The sequence below is a fragment of the Podarcis melisellensis genome, assembly GCF_964234715.1.
Source record: "Podarcis melisellensis genome assembly, chromosome: 6".
In the NCBI taxonomy this organism is placed as follows: domain Eukaryota; kingdom Metazoa; phylum Chordata; class Lepidosauria; order Squamata; family Lacertidae; genus Podarcis; species Podarcis melisellensis.
In genome coordinates, this window is record NC_138538.1 from 82904184 (window position 1) to 82921267 (window position 17084).

At 44.9% G+C, this 17084-nt stretch overlaps 1 long non-coding RNA gene across 1 annotated transcript; it reads left to right on the plus strand.

The window, feature by feature from the left end:
• The first annotated feature begins 15862 nt into the window (after positions 1-15862).
• On the plus strand, positions 15863-16139 carry LOC309373314. The gene is made up of 2 exons (XR_014169971.1): positions 15863-15967; positions 15998-16139. It is a non-coding gene; the product is annotated as an uncharacterized lncRNA (long non-coding RNA).
• The last annotated feature ends 945 nt before the right edge of the window (positions 16140-17084 follow it).

Sequence of the window (17084 nt, forward strand, 5' to 3'; positions counted from 1 at the left end):
GTGCTCTGGTTTCCATCATGTTGTCCTGTTGTGCCAGAAGCGGTTTAGTCCTGCTGGCCACATGACCCAGAAAGGTGTCTGTGAACAAACGCCAGCTCCCTCGGCCTGAAAGTAAGATGAGCGCCGCAACCCCATAGTCGCCTTTGACTGCACTTAACCATCCAGGGATCCTTTACCTTTTACTTTACGCACCTGTTATACTGCTGGGGAAGCTTGTATTTGTAGGCATGAAGTCTTTCAAGGAAATTTCTGTCCATCATTACTAGCCTTCTCATTTAGAATTACTGCCCCCCCAAATAAGACATTGAGGGACCAAACAGGATCCAACCCCATTTGGAAAGCATTGTGCTAAATGGAAGTTTGAGGGCTAAGACTGTGAACATTTTCCCAATTAAAAAGTATACTGAGATCGGCACCTAGGCATCACCTGAAAAGAGGACCCAAGAGAACTCTGATTTACAAAAAATAAACAAACAAAGGTGCGTGTGCTAATCTAATTTAAATAGAAAAATCTTATTTAATATAAGTACAGCGCTTCTTACCATAGTGGGAGAGACTGGGATCTTGGGTGGAATTCTATAAAGCATTAAAGGTAAAGGGTAAAGGGACCCCTGACCATTAGGTCCAGTCATGACCAACTCTGGGGTTGCGGTGCTCATCTTGCTTTATTGGCCGAGGGAGCCGGCGTACAGCTTCCGGGTCATGTGGCCAGCATGACTAAGCCGCTTCTGGCGAACCAGAGCAGCGCACGGAAACGCTGTTTACCTTCCTGCCATAGAAGGTAAGAAGGTACCCCACTATGGTAAGAAGCACTGTACTTATACCTATTTATCTACTTGCACTTTGACATGCTTTCAAACTGCTAGGTTGGCAGGAGCAGGGACCGAGCAACGGGAGCTCACCCCGTCGAGGGGATTCAAACCGTCTACCTTCTGATCGGCAAGACCTAGGCTCTGTGGTTTAACCCACAGCGCCACCCGTGTCCCTTGCATTAGGGGGTGATTTAGGCATGAGCAGAACAAAGTTCAGTACTCTCCGATGTGACCAAGAGGCATTTGGTTAGCCACTGTGGCAAACAGCATGTTGGCTTAGATCAGTGGTGTCCAAACTTTTTTCAACTACGGCCAGATTTGATGAAGTGAAGGGCCGTGAGGGCCAACCAAAGTTGTTCACCTTTTTTTAGGATTGAAGTTATTGAGCTGTTTTTAGGATTTTACCCCAAAGTTGTTGAGCTTTTGCCTTTTTTTAGGATTTTACCCCAGAAAATAAACTGCCACATCGGGCTGGATTAAATCAACCAGCAGGCCGGATTAGCCCCCAAATGGACTTTGGGCATGCCTGGCCTAGCTCGATCCTTGGCTTCGCTGATCCTCTGATGTTCCCATTTGTGTGTTGTAATGAGAAATAGAGTGCTGAACTAGACTTAATTTAGTAATGGCAAATCTCTCCAAGATTAACCCACTCCGATAAGACCCTGATACTCAATGAGAAAGATCTCAGTGTTCATTCTGAATGGTCTGAGGAGGGAGAACTAACCTGATTCCTTGGCATTTTTCACAGCACTTTCTCTTGGGTTTGTGTTTTGGCTGAAGGTTCAGCTCTGGCTAATTGCATCAGTTTGCATACTTTGGGTTAGTAGACTTTACTACCCGCCTGATAAGATAACGCTCTAAATTTAGCAGCAATGGCCTGGTTTTGTTCTTAGCTGTGTCTTACTGCTGCCTGTTGTGCGAAGAGGCATGGCTCAGGGAGTAGCATGTGCCAAGGGTTCAGCGTTCAGTCCTTGTCATCTCCTTGATGGGTTGGGGAAACCTCCTTCCTGAACCCATGGAGAACTTCTGCCAGTCAGCAGAAGTGGGCCAACGGCAGACCATCCAAGTGTCCCTATTTTCCAGGGACAGTCCCAGATTTACAGAAGCCACCCTGGTTTCTGATGTGATCCTGGAATGTCCCACTTTTCCTTAGGACGTCCCTATTTTCATTGGAGAAGTGTTGGAGAGTATGGTAGGACATCCCTATTTTTATCAAAGAAATGTTGGAGGGTGTATGTAGAGGTCATATGCGACCCCAGAGCCAAGGAAATACAGCCTTTAGAAGACATCTGAAGGCAGCCCTGTATAGGGATTTTTTTTAATGTTTTATGTTTTTTTTTTTTATTATAATAATATTTATTAAAATTTTGTTTGAACAATAAAAAACATATAGAATAACATAGTATTTCCAATATCCACATTTCATTCTCATCATTGGACTTCCTCACAACTCTTGTTCCTGCATTCCAAACTCTTAAATTTTGCCAGCAATTTATTAACTTGTTTCAATTCATGTAATGTAATTTTCCAATATTAAGTCTCAAATTTTAGAAAATTTAGATCACTCTTTAATGTTTAATGTTTTATTATGCTTTCAGACATGTTGGAAGCTGTCCAGAGTGGCTAGGGAAACTCAGTCAGATGGGCGGGATATAAATAAAATCACCATCATCATTATGAATAGGACGTCCCTATTTTCATTAGAAAAATGTTGGAGGGTGTGCAATAGTCTGTCTGAGTGCATGAACAAGTAAAGCAAACCTGCACATCTGTGCTAAAATAAAATAATTAAGCATCATCTCATGCTCACTCTCACTTTCTTATCAAATTCACAGCCTTACATAGGTGTTTTTCGTTTTCAGAAAGCACCATGGGATTATTATTATAAATATAGAATAAGCGACTAACTAGATTATGCCTTGTTGTTTAGTTGTTTAGTCGTGTCCAACTCTTCGTGACCCCATGGACCAGAGCATGCCAGGCACACCTGTCTTCCACTGCCTCCCGCAGTTTGGTCAAACTCATGTTCGTAGCTTCTGTCCAACCATCTCGTTCTCTGTCATCCCCTTTTCCTTGAGCCCTCAATCTTTCCCAACATCAGGGTCTTTTCCAGGGAGTCTTCTCTTCTCATGAGGTGGCCAAAATATTGGAGCCTCAGCTTCAGGATCTGTCCTTCCAGTGAGCACTCAGGACTGATTTCCTTTGGAATGGATACGTTTGATCTTCTTGCAGTCCATGGGAAAGCACCATGGACAAAAACAACAGATTATCTCCTTCATGGAACACTGCCTTGTCATGGCAAAGGGGCTTGAATAACTCAGAGAAGCTATGAGCTATGCCGTGCAGGGCCACCCAAGACGTACAGGTCATAGTGGAGAGTTTTGACTAAACGTGATTCACCTGGAGCAGGAACTGCCAAGCCACTCCCATATCCTGCCAAGAAAACTCCATGGACAAAAACAACAGATTATGCTTTACTGCTCTTTAAAAGGCCGCAGGTATGGAGCAGTTGTCTAGCCAACACAGAATGTCTCTTTTTTCATGAGATGCTAACCGAGAAGGCCCTCTCTCATGTCCCAACCATAGGACCAAGAATTGGTATCTGAATGTAAACCATTTGAAATTCTGAACAAGCACATTCAGCACAGGGATTGAATGTGACCCACAGATGACAGTCTGAGGCACAGAAAATGTTCTCCTCAACCACAATCTCAGTATGGTGGCCTTACAGCTGCTCTCTCTCTCCCCTTATAGGTGGTTGTTCCATTGACCAGACTGCAAGCACCATGCGCAGATGGGCTCAGATTCAAACCTTTTACCATATGTGGTGGTCCTGCAAGGTAATACAATCCTTCTGGGAAATGATATATACTGAATTGAAAAAAATGTTTAGCATACAGTGGTACCTCGGGTTAAGAACTTTATTGGTTATGGAGGTCCGTTCTTAACCTGAGACTGTTCTTAACCTGAGGTACCACTTTAGCTAATGGGGTCTCCCGCTGCCGCCGTGCGATTTCTGTTCTCATCCTGAAGCAAAGTTCTTAACCCGAGGTACTATTTCTGGGTTGGCGGAGTCTGTAACCTGAAGCGTCTGTAACCCGAGGTACCAGTGTAACTTTTGTAACAAAAAACAGAAGCTTTTTTATTAGGAATTATAGGTATCAACATCCCAAAGGAGCAGAAAATACTTTTTATATATGTGAACACAGCTGCACAGATGTTGTTAGCCCAGAGATGGAAAGCAGAAAGTATCTCTACCAGATAGGAATGGCAAACTAAGCTGATGGACTATGCTGAAATGGTAAAACTGACCGGAAAGCCCAGGAACCAAGAAGACAAAAACTTCAAGAAAGAATGGAGGGGGGAGGGGAATTATAATTTATTTAGGAGACCACTGTAAGCAGATGAAAACATTAGCAGGATTTTAATATCACTTGCAATGTAACAAATACTTTGGACAATATGGACAGATATAAAATATGGATTATGAAATAATATGCAGTTGACAATAAGACCCATGGAAGGGATTTTAGGAGGTCTCGAGAGTCAGAGAAATCTCTACATACAGATGTGCATTTGGTATTGTTCTAAATTTTAAATTTGTAAAACCAAATAAAAACCAAGCCCCCCCCATAAAAAACCTGTTATCCCCAGGAAAACTAATCACAGCGCTAAGAAATACCGTACCTCTGCCTAAACCTTGGTGACCTCCTGCTGATTAAAAAGGACGCAATACAGGGTTCAGGGGGTCAGTGAACTGTCAGTAGAAGGTAGCTTCCAACCACAATATGGGGCAGAGTGTAATAATATTGACCTATACCTTAAAGCGTAAGGCTTAAATGATGGTTACAAGGATCACTGCTCTGAAGGTTCTTTCAAATTGCTAGGTAAATCCAAGTGGTAGTGGTCTTATTCCATAGAATGGCTCTTGTGACACTGATTCACATAAAGAAGATAAGGTTTCCCAGGGGACTGAGGTGTAACCTTAGATAAATACGTGCAGGTATGCAACTCCTATTGTCCTAGCTGAAGCTGATTGCAACAATAGATGCTCCAGGCCAGCTGCAACATGAAACCACCAACCAAGGATTAAGGTGTTTTTCCTATTGCCCCCTAGGTATTCGCTAGATTCATCTCCCACCCATCAAGGCTCCTATGTTTATTCACTTTAATGGCTGCGTTTTCAGTGAGTATATTTGAAAGCCAAATGTTGCTCTCACAACCCAAATGGCCAAGCAAAGAAAATCACTTAATTGGCCATCATTAAACCTCAGGTCTTGTGGTCTGATTCTGAGATAACAATGGGTTTTTTCCTTCTTCTCTTTTTATTGCAACAGTAACCCCAAAGCAAGTTGTTGGGAGTGAAGATGGGACAGAAAACTTTATTGGCCTGCACCTCAATCTTTGCTTCTGTGTTACTGGTGGGGCTGGGGACGAGACACTGTTCTTATTTTTGAACCCATGGTTTTTTGAAACACCACAGTATTTCTCCAGCGTGGCTCTTAATGTGGGGAAGCAGGCTCCTTGTTCCAATGGCACAACACCATCGCAAGGATGAAAGTGTTTAGTGACGTGGCAGAGAACTGGTGGCGGGTGTTAAGCAGAGGAGATAGAGTCCTTATACAAGCAGTGGGATTGTAAAGTAATCAAGGGGTCCTGATGTTAGTGGTGGCTTACCATCACAGAGATAATAAGGAGTGTGCCGTTTACGTCACAAGCTAAGTTTGCCAAGTGATATGGAGAAGTCATGTGAGCAGTTAGGATTCTGTCAGCCAGGTCTTGTGATAGTAGAGAAAAATAAGGTTGGAAGAGCGAGTCTAAGAGTGGAAAGTGCTGTGTTCAAGCAAGTGTGGATGGAGTCTGTGAACAGAGTCTTATTATATCAGCATCCAATTTAGCCAACCCCATGGCCACACCCAAGCAGATAGGTGGGGTATGTTGTTATTGTTTAGTCGTGTCTGACTTTTTGTGACCCCATGGACCAGAGCACACCAGACACTCCTGTCTTCCACTGCCTCCCGCAGTTTGGTCAAACTCATGTTAGTAGCTTCGAGAAAACTGTCCAACCATCTCGTTCTCTGTCGTCCCCTTCTCCTTGTGTCCTCAATCTTTCCCAGCATCAGGGTCTTTTCCAGGGAGTCTTCTCTTCTCATAAGGTGGTCAAAGTTTTGGAGCCTCAGCTTCAGGATCTGTCCTTCCAGTGAGCACTCAGGGCTGATTTCCTTCAGAATTGAAAGGCTTGATGTTCTTGCAGTCCAGCGGACTCAAGAGTCTCCTCCAGCACCATAATTCAAAAGCATCAATTCTTCGGTGATCAGCCTTCTTTATGGTCCAGCCCTCACTTGCATACATCACTACTGGGAACACCATAGCTTTAACTATATGGAGCTTTGTCGGCAAGGTGATGTCTCTGCTTCTTAAGATGCTGTCTAGGTTTGTCATTGCTTTTCTCCCAAGAAAAAATCTTATTCTTAGTATCAGCAGTAGGTAGTATCACACCATCCTTCCAACTGCTTTCTCCTGTGATCCCCCAACCCTTCTCCTGAGGGCTAAGTGTCAGGGACTGGGCTGAGGAGGAATGGTGGAGACCCCCCCTCCACTTCCCAGAGAAGAGGGAGACAGTATAGATTTAGAACAGTGGTTTGCAGAAGGTCATAGTTCAGAGGCTGCAGAGGGGAGAAGCTGGGAAATATTGGGAGAGGATCAGGAGGAAGAAGAAGCACCACCAGGGGAGAGACAGCTGACAGACTCAGTGTCTTTGGAACACATGCCAGACCACCCCTCCTTCTCCCAGAACCCGGCTGGCATGGAAAGTAGGAGAACAGAAAGCTCAGAGGCAGAAAGCAGGGATGACATATGATAGAAGAGACGGAGGAGGCGGGACTTTACTCGGAGCAACGCCATTATCCAAGAGGCAGCATCATATGTCTAGCTCTGTGAATATTGAAATAAAAACCTTGGTAAGAACTTCTTGTTTTCCCATTTCTGGCTGCCAGCCATGAGGGAGGGGGATCGGATTCCCTGAAGGTATGGGATGCTTTAGGGAGGAGGGGAACTACAGCAGGAGAATGGAATCAGAGAGAAAAATGCACCGAGATAGGAGATAGCTTATGTAACCCTCAGGACAGGTTTCCCAGTGGTGCGGGAGGTGGTGGTGATAGTGAATTTCTCCCACACCAGCAATGCTTGGGCTGCAACCCTGTGTACTGTTATGTGGCACATACATACATTGGGCTTGGTTTCCTTGGGTTGAAAGTCACTGGAGATTGCGGTGTCTTTGTGCTATGCAGTTTCATTTACAGATATATACAGGCTGAGCATAAGGGGGAAAGGATCACAGCATCAGCACCCCAAAAGATATTGCATCCCCACCCTATTAGGCTTCTAGCGAGGCCCTCAAAGTACACCCACACCATACTTTTAAAGCACTGGTGTACCGCTAAGAGATATTAAGGTACTGAGAGTTGCTATAACATAACAATCTATAGCAAAGAGTTGCTATAACCCATAATAACCTACAGTTCCCAGGATTCTTGGGGGGAGCCAAGACTCTTAAAATGGTAACAGAGCACTTTAAACATACAGTATGGACGTGACCATATTTGGAGACTCACTACAGACAGCAAGTCAAGCCTCTCTGTTACTTCCCAATTCCAGGTGAGACTAGACAACACTGGCCAGGGACCTATTGTTCTCCTACACTCAAGATGATATCACCTCCAGCCAGGTGAAAGGGCAATGCCTGGCCTCTTCTTCAAGAAGCATCACAAGCTATTTGTTTCTATGGCAACCTACAGTACTTGAGCAACTCTTTTTAGTCTTGCAAAATGATGCACAACAGGCTTGCTGAAGGCCATTAGCATAAGAAGGAGGCTGGTCTGACCACCTTAGCAGTTGCTTCTACCTGACTAAGGCAGAAGCAACAGAAGAGGTTTAAAGAGGCTCTCAAGAAGTAAAATAGAAACATCGCCACCTGACCCCACCCCACCCATCTTCCCCACCTCCACCTCTTTCCCCCTTTTCTTCCTAATGTCTCAACAAATGAAACTGATTTGTAAAAATGTTACATGGGGGGAGGGAATGAGAGAGAGAGAGAGAGAGAGAGAGAGAGAGAGAGAGAGAGAGAGAGAGAGAGAGAGATTGCAAACACTTCTGTAAATCAAGAAACTCTTTAATAAAAATAAATAAATAAAGATGCTCTCAAGGCGAATTTTTAAAAATGTAGTATAAGCACTGATAACTAGGAAACACTGGCCTGCGAGCTCTCCAGTTGGAAAACAGCCTTTACCAAAGGTGTCATGGGCTTTGAAGACACTCGAACTCAGGATGAATGGGAGAAACGTGCTAAGAAGAAGGCACACCTGGCAAACCCTCACGGTGATCAACTCCCACCTGGAAACCTGTGTCCCCACTGTGGAAGGATGTGTGGATCCAGAATTGGCCTCCATAGTCACTTAAGGACTCACTGTTAAAACCGTGTTCATGGAAGACAACCTTACTAGCTATGAGTGTTGCCAAAGAAGACTACAGGACCCCATTCTAAAGATATAAAACCACAGGCTTGGAAGGGACCCAAAGATAGCATATCTATCATGCCCGCCCGCCCGCCCCCCAAATCTTACAACAGTAGGTAATAGATTGAAGATTAGAAATATTAATGCAAGGTAGTGAGACAGGTGGATAGATAGATGATAGATAGATGATAGATAGATAGATGATTGATGGATAGATATAGATATAGATAGATAGATAGATAGATGATAGATAGATAGATAGATGATAGATAGATAGATAGATAGATAGATAGATAGATAGATAGATAGATGATAGATAGATAGATGATAGATAGATAGATAGATAGATAGATGATAGATAGAGATAGATAGATGATAGATAGATAGATAGATGATAGATAGATAGATGATAGATAGATAGATGATAGATATAGATAGATAGATAGATAGATAGATGATAGATAGATAGATAGATAGATAGATAGATAGATAGATAGATGATAGATAGATAGATAGATAGATAGATAGATAGATAGATAGATAGATAGATATAGATAGATAGATGATAGATAGATGATAGATATAGATAGATAGAGATATGTTTTAATTTTGTATTTTTATTTTGGAATTATGCAATCATGCCAAGATGCATCAGGTGCGTTTGCAATAAAACACGTCCTCATTTTGGCTTCCTCAAGGCACGTTTCTCTTGTTCTGCATTTTTGATAAGCTAGCACTATCTACAGATCCCCAGTGATCTCCCCACTGCTTGGAAAAAGTGACGATGTGACTCTAAAAGGCTGTTCCGGGAATTTCCTACCACCTGGGAAAGAAGGGAGAAACACCATAAGTGTCTGTATGTGTAGAAACACTGCGGTCAGTGGGGGTTACGTTCCAGGGATCACACCTAAGATCAAAATTGCCTAGGGTCAAAACCCACTGGGTTCAATGGTGGGTGTGATTGCCACAGTCATTTTTCCCGGAACCCCAACCCCTTTTCCATTTTTAAAATAGTCTTTTGCATGCACATAAAGCTGAACGTGCACAAGTTATATATTGGCCCTATAATTATTATTGGCCCTGTTTAGGGAAGTTTTTAATGTCTGATGCTGTATTGTTTTTAATATTCAGTTGGAAGCCGCCCAGAGTGGCTGGGGAAACCCAGCCAGATGGGCGGGGTATAAATAATAAATTATTATATATTATTATAAGTTCTACTGCCCTGTGATCTTTGGATGAAGGGTAGTGTAGAAATTTAATAATAAATAAATAAAAACAACAAATGTGCATAAGTTGCAGGCTCAGTGTATTTAACTCCCAGCCAGCTTTCACAATTTAACAGCCACGGAGGGGACCGTTCCTAAGAATATATTCATTGGGTAGTCCTATATCCCATTCTCACTCACAGTGGCCTCTACAGGAAGCCTGCAAACAGGACCTGAGTACAGTGGTACCTCAGGTTACAGACGCTTCAGGTTACAGACTCCGCTAACCCAGAAATAGTACCTCGAGTTAAGAACTTTGCTTCAGGATGAGAACAGAAATCATGCGGTCGCGGCACGGCAGCAGCGGGAGGCCCCATTAGCTAAAGTGGTGCTTCAGGTTAAGAACGGACCTCCGGAACGAATTAACTATGTAACCAGAGATACCACTGTAACCCCTAAACATTTTTTAGGTGGGAAAAAACCACTGCTTCTCTTTTAGAGTACTGCAGCAAAGCTTCTTTCTTCCTCCGTCGTCCTTGACCAGTGATTCAGCTTAGCGTTTACTTCCTCGTGCTGATTCCCTCCAGGTCTTCTAAACCTTTGAGAAACTGTCTCAGGTCTGCTCATATTTTGAAGGCAAATCTAAGCCTCTCCTCACCGTCACTACAACTACTGTAGCCGACAGTCTCAGGCTTCTTAAGAAGAGCAAGCTGTTCCCTTGGTGTTACTTATTGGCTAATGACTTGACAGTTGAGCCTGACTCATTTCCTCTTTGCCGATGGAAACAAAAGAAGAAGATTAGTTCATATTTAATTGTCTGTCCAAGAGGCAGCTCACATGGGATTCTAATTTATCAGTTTCAGGGCCTGAGTCGTTCAGCCCTCGGACTTGCCACGTGAAGCCGTAAAATGAAAGACATTCAGTATAAAAATAGCTTTTTGAGGACATAGTTCATGTAGAGTTCTCCCCCCTCCCACTGCCTGGCATGTAAAGGATAAACTTTCCCCATTGTTGCAGGCCAACAGTTACATAATACTTCTGGGGTGTTCTAAGCACTCCACATCTTAAAGGTAAAGGTAAAGGTACCCCTGCCCGTACGGGCCAGTCTTGACAGACTCTGGGGTTGTGCGCCCATCTCACTCAAGAGGCCAGGGGCCAGCGCTGTCCGGAGACACTTCCGGGTCACGTGGCCAGCGTGACATCGCTGCTCTGGCGAGCCAGAGCCGCACACGGAAACGCCGTTTACCTTCCCGCTGGTAAGCGGTCCCTATTTATCTACTTGCACCCGGAGGTGCTTTCGAACTGCTAGGTTGGCAGGCGCTGGGACCGAGCAGCGGGAGCGCACCCCGCTGCAGGGATTCGAACCGCTGACCTTTCGATTGGCAAGTCCTAGGCGCTGAGGCTTTAACCCACAGCGCCACCTGCGTCCCCACTCCACATCTTACAACAACCCTATAAGGTAGCCTTGTGTTATTATCGCCACGTGGCGGACAAAGGACTGAGGCTAAGGCTGTGCATAAATCATAAAAGCACATTTAAAGCACACACATGCACCCCCTTGAAATACTGAGAACTTTAGTTTACCCACCACAGAGCTATAATTTCAAGCACCCTTAACAAACTACAGTTCCCAGGATTCTTGGGAGGTGAGGCTTAAAACTTGTGGTGTGTATATTTGTGAAAACTACCTTGTGAATTCTTGACAAAGGTTTGATTTGAACTGCAGCTCACTCTCATGACCAATACTCTGGTGCTGCTAATAATATTATCAATTGATATGGTGTATCCATCAATCAAGGGGTGTGGGTGGCGCTGTGGGTTAAACCACAGAGCCTAGGACTTGCCAATCAGAAGGTCGGAGGTTCTAATCCCCACGACGGGGTGAGCTCCTGTTGCTCAGTCCCTGCTCCTGCCAACCTAGCAGTTCAAAAGCACGTCAAAGTGCAAGTAGATAAATAGGTACCGCTCCAGCGGGAAGGTAAACAGCGTTTCTGTACACTGCTCTAGTTCGCCAGAAGCGGATTAGTCATGCTGGCCACATGACCTGGAAGCTGTACACTGGCTCCCTCGGCCAATAAAGTGGGATGAGCGCCGCAACCCCAGAGTTGTCCGCGACTGGACGTAATGGCCAGGGGTCCCTTTACCCTTTACCTTTACCCATCAATCTGGTGCAATCAATTAAATAGATAATTTATTACAGTCGGAGACCAGCTTATAAAACACACTTGGGGGGTACAATCCCAGAAGGAAAACAAACATTTAAAACAATGTACAACAATTAATTTAAAATTTAGAAATGTGATAAGCATATAGACACTTAAAACTAAGATAAGCTACCGCAGAGAGATGACTCAGAGTCACCCATGGAACCGAGCTTAGGGATTTTCTTAACGAACTAATTTGGGTTGGGTGATGGTCTGTGCCTACAGATCTGGCAACCATCGGGGTCGTCTTATGATCTTTGCCTAACAGGAAAAGGTCAAATTTTTGCTTTTCCAGGAGGTCAGCGAGCCTCACCAGTAGGGGATCAATGGTCTTACTACTATGTGCCTCTTCATAAAAGGGACATCTAGAGAACAAGTGCTCTGGGCTTCCTATCTCCCCCAATGAACAGGCGCAAAGTCTCTGAGCATATGGGACTTTTAAAAAGGATCCTTCCAGGACCAGCGAGGCCAGAGCCGAGCGTCTGGCAAGTGTAAAAGCCCTTCTTGCATTTTTGGATACGAGAAAGAAGAGATATGCTGCCAGTGAGGCTATCTATATCTCGATTTCTCCGATTTTATAGTCAGGGCACCTTGAGCAGTCCTCTTGTCTCTCAGTGTCTATGATTCTTTGCCTGACCGTAGCTTTTGCCTGGCCCAACCCCAGACTTAGAAGAGCTTGAGAGGCAAAACCCAGTTTCTGAAGGGTGTTCAGGACTGCTGTCTGCCAGCCTGACTGGAACTGGTCGCAGAGGATCAGTGGGGCTATTCCTCTGGGAAGCAGATTCAATGTCAGCCATTTATAGATTGATCTTAGGTATAAGACTAATAGTAGCATTAATTGATACGTTGTAGCAGTACTGGGAGTAATTACCATTTTTTTCGCCCTATAGGATGCACTTTCCCCCCTCCAAAAATGAAGGGGAAATGTGTGTGCGTCCTATGGGGCGAATGCAGGCTTTCGCTGAAGCCTGAAGAGCGAGAGGGGTCGGTGCGCAACGACCCCTCTCGCTCTCCAGGATTCAGGAGAGCCACAGCACCAGCCCCACAAGGTTGGGGGACAGCAGGGAGGCGGAACGCCGCCATCCCGCTGTCTCCTGATGTGGTTTGGAGGCTAACGGCAGGGAGACGCGTGCTTCTCCCCGCTGCCTGCCCCACAAGCTCCGGGGACAGCTGAGAGGCGCAGCGCGTCTTTCCGCTGTCCCCGGACCTGGTCTGCAGGCGGGCGGCGGGGAGAAGAGCGCTTCTCCCCGCTGCCGGCCCCACAAGCGCCTGGGGGGAAAATAATTTTTTCCCCTTTATGTCCCCCCCAAAAAACTTGGTGCGTCCTATGGGCCAGTGCATCCTATGGGGTGAAAAATACAGTAATAGCACTATTCATTGGACGCAGGTGGCGCTGTGGGTTAAAGCCTCAGCGCCTAGGACTTGCCGATCGAAAGGTCGGCGGTTCGAATCCCTGCGGCGGGGTGCGCTCCCGCTGCTCGGTCCCAGCGCCTGCCAACCTAGCAGTTCGAAAGCACCTCCGGGTGCAAGTAGATAAATAGAGACCGCTTACCAGCGGGAAGGTAAACGGCGTTTCCGTGTGCGGCTCTGGCTCGCCAGAGCAGCGATGTCACGCTCGCCACGTGACCCGGAAGTGTCTCCGGACAGCGCTGGCCCCTGGCCTCTTAAGTGAGATGGGCGCACAACCCCAGAGTCTGTCAAGACTGGCCCGTACGGGCAGGGGTACCTTTACCTTTACCTTTAGCACTATTCATGAACATATCCCTTCTCAAAGAATGAGAGGGTGTGTCTCTCCTCCAAGTGGCTTATGATCTAGAAAACAAGAGAAGGCAGAAATCAGTAAAACCAAAATGTTAATACGGAACGGGAAAAATTTATAACTTATCTTAAAGACCATTGTAAACAGTTAAAATCTTTAGTAGGATTGGAATATCACTTGCAGTTTAAGGTTGAATTACGGGCACAATGGAGATTATCAATTTGGACTATCATAAAAAATGCGGGATGAAATGATTAATAATAGGAATGACAAAGGGGAGGGTGGAAGTCCGGGAGATTCTTTGGAATCTTGTTTTTATGATTCATGTTTGATATATCTCTGTAAAATTTTAATTTGAAAAACCATATTTACCGTATTTTTCGCTCTATAAGATGCACCAGACCACAAGACGCACCTAGTTTTTGGAGGAGGAAAACAAGAAAAAAAATATTCTGAATCCCAGAAGCCAGAATAGCAAGAGGGATCGCTGCACAGTGAAAGCAGCAATCCCTCTTGCTGTTCTGGCTTCTGGGATAGCTGCGCAGCCTGCATTCGCTCCATAGGACGCACACACATTTCCCCTTACTTTTTAGGAGGGAAAAAGTGAGTCTTATAGAGCAAAAAATACGGTATATATATGAGTTTGGTCAAACTCATGCTGGTAGCTTCGAGAACACTATCCAACCATCTTGTCCTCTGTCGTCCCCTTCTCCTTGTGCCCTCCATCTTTCCCAACATCAGGGTCTTTTCCAGGGAGTCTTCTCTTCTCATGAGGTGGCCAAAGTATTGGAGCCTCATCTTCAGGATCTGTCCTTCCAGTGAGCACTCAGGGCTGATTTCCTTCAGAGTGGATAGGTTTGATCTTCTTGCAGTCCATGGGATTCTCAAGAGTCTCCTCCAGCACAATAATTCAAAAGCATCAATTCTTCAGTGATCAGCCTTCTTTACGGTCCAGCTCTCACTTCCATACATCACTACTGGGAAAACCATGGCTTTAACTATGCGAACCTTTGTTGGCAAGGTGATGTCTCTGCTTTTTAAGATGCTGTCTAGGTTTGCCATCGCCTTTCTCCCAAGGAGCAGGCGTCTTTTAATTTCGTGACTGCTGTCACCATCTGCAGTAATCATGGAGCCCAAGAAAGTAAAATCTCTCAGTGCCTCCATTTCTTCCCCTTCTATTTTCCAGGCGGTGATGGGACCAGTGGCCATGATCTTCATTTTTTTGATGTTGAGCTTCAGACCATATTTTGCGCTCTCCTCTTTCACCCTCATTAAAAGGTTCTTTAATTCCTCCTCATTTTCTGCCATCAAGCTTGTGTCATCTGCATATCTGAGGTTGTTTATGTTTCTTCCGGTGATCTTAATTCCGGCTTGGGAATCATCCAGCCCAGCCTTTCGCATGATGAATTTTGCATATAAGTTAAATAAGCAGGTAGACAATATACAGCCTTGCCGTACTCCTTTCCCAATTTTGAACCAATCAGTTGTTCCATATCCAGTTCTAACTGTAGCTTCTTGTCCCACATAGAGATTTCTCAGGAGACAGATGAGGTGATCTGGCACTCCCATTTCTTTAAGAACTTGCCATAGTTTGCTGTGGTCGACACAGTCAAAGGCTTTTGCATAGTCAACTCTCTAGCTTTCTCCATAATCCAGCGCATGTTTGCAATTTGGTCTCTGGTTCCTCTGCCTCTTCGAAATCCAGCTTGCACTTCTGGGAGTTCTCGGTCCACATACTGCTTAAGCCTGCCTTGTAGAATTTTAAGGATAACCTTGCTAGCGTGTGAAATGAGTGTAATTGTGTGGCAGTTGGAGCATTCTTTGGTACTTCCCTTCTTTGGGATTGGGATGTAGACTGATCTTCTCCAATCCTCTGGCCACTGCTGAGTTTTCCAAATTTCTTCTCCAATCCTCTGGCCACTGCTGAGTTTTCCAAATTTGCTGGTATATTGAGTGTAGCACCTTAACAGCATCATCTTTTAAAATTTTAAATAGTTCAGCTGGAATATCCTCACTTCCACTGGCCTTGTTATTAGCAATGCTTTCTAAGGCCCTTTTGACTTCACTCTCCAGGATGTCTGGCTCAAGGTCAGCAACCACACTACCTGGGGTATACGAGACATCCATTTCTTTCTGGTCTTCCCACTGGAGTGGTACCTATTTATCTACTTGTACTTTGTACCTTTCGAACTGCTAGGTTGGCAGGAGCAGGGACCGAACAACGGGAGCTCACCTCGTTGCAGGGATTCAAACCGCTGGCCTTCTGATTGGCAAGTCCTAGGCTCTGTGGTTTAACCCACACCACCACCTGTGTCCAGGTGGGTCATTAGGAAATGATTAAATGAGTGAGAATGTGTTTGGCCAGTGGGAATGCAAGGGGGAGTAAAAGTTAGAGTGGGAGTGTTTGAAAGTCAGTTGAGGTTTGGGAATTGGAGAAGGAAGAGGGAGGAATAGGCAGTGGGTTGGTTGAGTTGTATTGTGAGAGAGTGAGAGGAATTGTTAGATGGAGTCAGATAGATAGTTGGGAATAATCAGTTTGAAGTTGTTAGGAACTAAGATTAAGAAACTGTCAAGAAAAACTAACTGAAACCATAAGCTTGTTCCTGCATTTAAAAATAAACTTGATTATTTGTTTATGTTAACAACTGTCTGGACTCCATGTGTCCCCGTGAAAAATGGGGTGGTGGCAGCAGAAAAAGCAATTGCAGTGGTGGCACAGGGTCATTAGACTGTCAAATGTCCGGGGGTCCTGTGTGATTGCCACAACGCTTAAAAAAGAAAGAAAACATTTTCAGAACATTTTTTATATGTGTGTATGGATTCCACCCAGGGCTCAAATTTCCACTCACCCATGAATTTTGCTGTGTGATCTGGGGGCAGTCACTTTCTCTCAGCCTCTCAGCCTCACCTGCCTCGGAGGGTTGTTTTGGAGATGGTGAGAACTCCCTACCACGACCTTGAGCTCCTTGGAGGTTCCCTAAAAATGTGGCCCGCATCCCTGCTGTGTGACCGAGGACTCTGACACTACCTTGGCGCTGTTGAAGAGGCTTGAAGGTAATGCCAACATTCCACCTTCCCAGCTGCTGATGCTATTTCAATTAAAAAAAGAGAGACTCAACATGCCACAACTGGTTTCATCCTTTTAAGTGTATGAGTCAGGACTCAGGAAGTCCCCAGTTTAATCCGACAGCAACTACAAACGCATGACGTGGTTTTCAGCATGCAGCCGCTCTTTTTCCTAGCCTCAATTCCTCATAGGCTTAATAGGGCTGGCCTATTTTAGAGGGTTGTTCTGAGGAGTACTGATATAATGTATGTGAAGTGGTTTGAAAACTGTAACCTGCTAAATACGGTTATTAAGCATAATGAGAGCTTTCCATTCAAAGCGACTGATTTGGTGCTGCCACAAAGGTTTATCTCGATAGCCTCCGTTCGCTTCCTCTTCCATTGTTCTCTTCCTTGTGTCTGTTTACAGATTGTAAGGCCCTTGGGGCAGGGACCTGTCCCGTCATTCACACATTCTTTGTGACGTGCTATATATGTACATAGAATCTCTGTGGGCAGAGATTGCAGCACTGCAGTATCATGTA